This window comes from Pantherophis guttatus, chromosome 11 (genome assembly GCF_059756535.1).
Source record: "Pantherophis guttatus breed Tessera chromosome 11, ASM5975653v1, whole genome shotgun sequence".
Classification (NCBI taxonomy): domain Eukaryota; kingdom Metazoa; phylum Chordata; class Lepidosauria; order Squamata; family Colubridae; genus Pantherophis; species Pantherophis guttatus.
This window is the reverse complement of record NC_142073.1, coordinates 14,950,290-14,955,463: the sequence shown is the minus strand read 5'-3', so window position 1 is coordinate 14,955,463 and position 5,174 is coordinate 14,950,290. Positions and strand designations below refer to the sequence as shown.

General features: G+C 49.7%; 1 protein-coding gene across 14 annotated transcripts in view; it reads right to left on the bottom strand.

The window, feature by feature from the left end:
• Window positions 1-4,845, bottom strand: part of CDH8 (cadherin 8) — a 256,394-nt gene extending 251,549 nt beyond the window's left edge. For 3 of the 14 annotated variants that reach the window (XM_087877214.1, XM_087877207.1, XM_087877209.1), the window contains exon 1: window positions 4,711-4,845. The gene's annotated coding sequence lies outside the window, so the exon portion shown is untranslated. Of the gene's footprint in view, window positions 1-1,694; window positions 1,754-3,471; window positions 4,282-4,710 lie in introns of those variants that run through there. The other 11 variants (XM_087877210.1, XM_060695069.2, XM_034425378.3 and 8 more) reach the window with 8 other exon arrangements.
• Between the last annotated feature and the right edge of the window lie 329 nt (window positions 4,846-5,174).

Sequence of the window (5,174 nt, the reverse complement as noted above, 5' to 3'; positions counted from 1 at the left end):
GTATCAATAGCATCTAGACATAAATGTTAGTGCATGCATGTGTGTTTGTACACATATATGGCTGGAAAAATATCCAGCTCTGTACATCTTTGCTTACTTTCTCCAAATAAATAAAACTTGCAGAGAACAATTTTATATAAAAAGCCAATAATGCTGACAGGATTCTATCCACTGCAGTGATAAAATACAGCTGGGGCTATTTTATATGGATATAAAACCCAAACCAAACCGAAAATAGATCCTAGGCTGGACTGGAGCTACCTTGGCAACCTTTTAATTGCATCTCAAAGTGAAATTCAAATAAGCCTGGACCATATTCTTTATAAGTTATCATAGCAGAGCTCCCTGCCAGGGTGTTAGAGAAAGATTCTTTTTTTTCTTCTTCTTTATATGGAAAGAGAAAAAAAAAGTGGATTGTATGCAGCAGATAGAATATGAGCTGGAGAGATTTATTTAAACTGTTATTTGTCAAGAACCTGACCTTTGATTTAAAAGGCACATTTGCCTTCTAACGTATTTTGAGCGGGTCAACTGATTCCATTTAGTGGGAACAAAAAATGTAAGCACTATAAACACACTGTTGATGACAAGCTGCTATTTATTTCCTACCTGATAAGGCCCCTCCCTGAGTTTCAACCAAGTACTTGTCTGTTCACAGTTACCTGTGATATGATGCATCATATACTTTAAGCTTGTCAAAGGAAGGAGAAGAGGATGAAAGCTATAAAGGACAATATTGCAAAAGGAAGACCAGAATCAACTGCATTTTTTCACAGGAGAGGCTCTGATATTGGGTCTGCAGAGATGAAGATAGGTATGCAAAGATCAAACTAATTCACAGCTACCTTTTGTTTCCTCCGCATTGTTTTTTATTTCTCTCTCTGCCCTTCTCATTTTGTTAAAGCCAACGTGGTCAGCAAAAAAGCTTGCACAACAGTTATGATAAGCATGGATTGATTTATGCATATTTATTGATAGTGTTTTCATTCCGTGAATAATGAGGGATGCTTTAGTGCCATTGCAGCACGACACTATCACAATCTTCAGCTTTTATCCCTCCTCATACTTATAGCTTTTCTAACCAGCCTCATCACTGATACCGTTTGCACTTTGGATCATTCTGGCTTGGATACTTTAAGCAAACTTGTATTTCTGGGGAAGGCATTCCCAGCGTCCATACTGTTGGTTTTAATTTGCAGAAAGAATCCTTGCTGGATTCCTTGCCTCTTCACAAAGCCTCACACCGGACAGTTCCATACAACTCTACTTCCAAAGAAGTTGCAACAATGCCAAGGGAAACAGGCTTTCGGGGAAAACTCAAAACTAAGAGCCATATTTCACCCCCAAGAAATTTCTCTAGGATTTTTGTTTTAAAAGGGTGAATGAACTTTACAAGGTTTTGGCACAACTCCCTTAACTCTCACACTGCTTCCTTGCAACTGAAGTGGACAACCGGTTAGATTTCTATTTATGCAAACACACTTAAGCTTTGAGACCAGCTATAAACACGACGGGGGTCAACATATAAAGAAGCAGAGATATTCCCTGGGTATCAACAGTCAACCTCCTGTCTCTCTCTTGACCCCTTGACCCCTCTGAAGGATCAATCATTTTTCCAGCTAACCATGCATCACAGGTATTTCTCTAGTCAAGGGGATTTAAAAACGGGGTTTAGACTTAACAGAGTTAGGTACCTGTTGGCATCCGTGTTTCATTTGGCTTTGGAATGGTTCCATCGTGTTCTCTCTTCAAGCTGTTCAAGTTAAGATAGAAGCTGTAAGCTTCAAATCACCATGGAATCTGCATTTACTAATGCTGTCAGTCCACAAGGGATTTCCCCCCCACCCCAAAAAAATAGTCTTTTGCCATCACCCACAGAAAAGGGCAGATCTGCAGGCAGCCCTTCCTAGCCTCTAAGCCTTCATCTGATTTGCTCCCCCCCACCCCTCAGCAGCTGAACAAAATGTTCTGCTATGCCTCACTGTACTCTGCAGGGAAGACTGACAGCTTGATGGGGATGTTACCTCCAGAAGCTGTGAGATTTAAGCAGAAATGCAAAAGAATGTATTATTCTTCCAAGCCCTGACCCTTCCTCCATTCAGAATGAAATGCTGAAAGGGGGGGAGGGGTGGCAGTGGTGGAGGGGAGAGACAGATTAAGAAGAGCTGCAGTTTGAATGTCTACTGAGCTTGCTCTTGATGGGCAAAGATGCCATTAATATGGGACCGGAGCGAAGGTGATTCCTGCAAGTTTCATGTTGCATTAGCTGGTCTGCTTCTGAAGTAGGCAGCCTAGTGAATAAATAGAGGAGAAGGAGAGGAACAACTTGTAGATAAGAAGACGGGTTTTTCTGCAGGGATGTTCTCTCTATTGCATAACTCAAATACTGCCCTGCTTTGGGAAATCGGGAGGAGACTAGACAGCTAGTTCTGCTTTTCCAAGGCAAGAAGAAGCAATGAATGGAGGGAAGCTCCTCAGAAGGAGATCCAACCTGGGCAATGGGAGGAATTTCCTGATGGTGAGAACTATTAAGCAAGGGGACAGCTTGCCTCCAGGACTTGTGGGAGATCCATCACTGGAAGCTTTCAAGAAAAAGATTGGGCATTCATTTGTCAAAGATGGGATGAGGGCTCCTGCCTCGGGCGGGGGTTGGACTAGAAGACCTCCAAGGTCCCTTCCAACCCTAATTCCGATTCCTCCTTCAGAGCTGTCCCGGAGATGTTGCTATTTTGAAAAGGGAAAGGATTCTTCTCTTTCCACCCATTGCACCCTTTTTCTCCTCCACCATCTATGGCTCTGATGAATGGATGGCTTCCTCCCTCTTATTTTTTTTTTCTTTATTCATTCATTTTCTATGTGTGTAAGGGAGGGGGGTTTAATTTCAGCATACCGGCAACCAGGCAATGTCTTTCAAGATTTGGCTGTAAGCCTATCTTCAAGCCGGTGGAAAATAAGAATTGGGGGGAGGAGAGAGAGGAAGGGGAGAAGCTAGTGCGCTAGAGCTTGAGACCCAAAGCCCCCCAACCTTCAATAAGTGCACCTCCCCACCGCAAAAACCGGCACCTTCCGCCGTTTCTCTCTCTCTCTCTCCCCCCCCCCCCACCCTCCCCATCTTCTCCGAAAGCCAGGAATCCCCAGGAAGGAACGGCAGAGCCAGGAAGGAGGCAGAGAGGAAAAAAAAAAAAATTCGTAGCGGAGCGATCCGAGTTAAAGAGAACACTTTTGCCCGACGGAGCCCCCCCCCCAACCACCTCTCTCTCCCCCCCCCTCGAGACACCCCTCTTCCTCTTTCCCGGGGTGTTAGTTCTGACGTGGGAAGGAACCTTCCTCGAACAGGGAGAAGCTGCTGATGGGGGGGTGGGGGCGAGAGAAGAAGAAGAAGATGATGATGATGATGATGATGAAGATGATGATGATGATGATGATGATGATGATGATGATGATGATGATGATGATGATGGTAACACTCACAAGAATCACGCTCCAAAGCCGGACTTACGGGGTTGTTTCGCTTCGCGGCTCGAAGGAGAGAAGGGGGGGGGGGGAAATACGTCTGGCTAAGTCCCACCACTTCGGGGCGGAGAGGGGAGATGGAAGAGGGGGGGGGACGAAAGAAAGACGGCGGCGGCTCAACCCAGGACAACCCGATCCGCTTCCCAAGCTTTGGGGTGGGGGGGGGTGAAGACTTGTCCGCCGGCGTCGCCTTTGCCTTGCTTGCTCCTTCGGTCGACGGCGGCCACTAGTCCGGGCGAGCTTTGCCCGAGCGCCAGCACAGAACACCTGCCTCTCGGCTGTCGGCTGTCGGCTTGCGAGGCGCAAGTGTTGCTTTCCAAACCTCCCCTCCGGCTGTCTCGCCTTCCTTTCTGGGGGGGGGGCTCTCTTGCTTCACTTTCAGGGGGTCCCTCGCTCTCTTTTTTTTGGGTCCAAAGGGCGGCGGAGTTGTGGCTTTAGCCCCCTCCGGGCCGTCTCTCTCTCTCTCTCTTTCTTTCTCTCTCTCTTTTTTTTCTTCCTTCCTTTCTTTCTTCAGTGCTTCGTCTGACGGCGCGAGGTTTTCCGGCGGCGGCGGCGGGTGCAACGGCGGCAGCAGCAGCAGCAGCAACACCAGCAAGCGCGGCTGCGAAAGCCCATCTCCGGCGACGCGAGCGGGCGGGAGGCAGGCAGGCAGGGAGGGAGAGAGGGAGGGAAGGAGGGGAGGGAAGGGAGGGAGGGAGATTCCGAAATAAATCCGCTCATTCAGACGCCGGCGGGCTCTGCACGCGCGCGCGCGCCCCCGCGTGTGTGTGTCCCCCCCCCAAACCTTCCCCGCGCGCGTCTCGCGCCCCCCTCCCCACGACGCTCGCGCCCGCCGAAAAAGGGAAAGCGCGAGGTGGGCAAAGTGGGTGAGGGGGGGGTAATGAGTGAGACGCCTCCTCCTCCTCCTCTTCCTCCTCCCTTGACACTTCTGATTCGGTCGGCTTGGGAAGGCCGGTCTAAAAGGAGAGAAAGTGGGGAGGGGGGGAGGACGAGGGAGGGGGAGAGAGAGAGAGAGGGAGGGGGGGCTTTCCCGCACAACCCTCCCGCTTTCCCTCGCCCCGCTTCACCGCCCGCCCCCCCGCCCCCCAGGCTAGCTAACGCTCAACTTTCTAGTCCTCTTGGTGGTGAAGGGTGGCTTGGCTTGGCTTGGGTTTAAAGACAGCCCCCACCCCCCTCACCCCCGTCACCGCCTCTTACCTGCCAGAAAGCCGCGCGCTTTACCTTCGCCTTTGCGGAGTTTCTTGTTGCTCTCTTCCGCGGGGCGAATTCCGCCCGCTGAAATGGCTTGGTGGGGGAAATCCACCTTCCTAGGGGAATCCCGGGAGGACGGGCGGGGGGGGGGAGACGGGCCAGAAAAGAGAGAGAGAGAGAGAGAAGGGGAGGGGAGGGGGAGCGTGGATGGAAAGAGTTGAGAACAAGAGGAGGGGCATTGGAGAGGGAGGAGAGCTTTCTTCGCGCCGTTGCATTGGTAGTGTTACTTAGGGTAATGAAACGTCGTCTCCCCCCCAAAAAAAGACAAAAGACAAAACAAAAACAAAAAAAACAAAAACAACAACAACAACAAAAAAAACAAGCAAGCTCAAAGAGCACCAAGAAGCCCCGTTGTGTGCATAACTAGTTAGCGCTTGTGGGGTTTTTCTCTTTCTAACCTGGGGTCATTT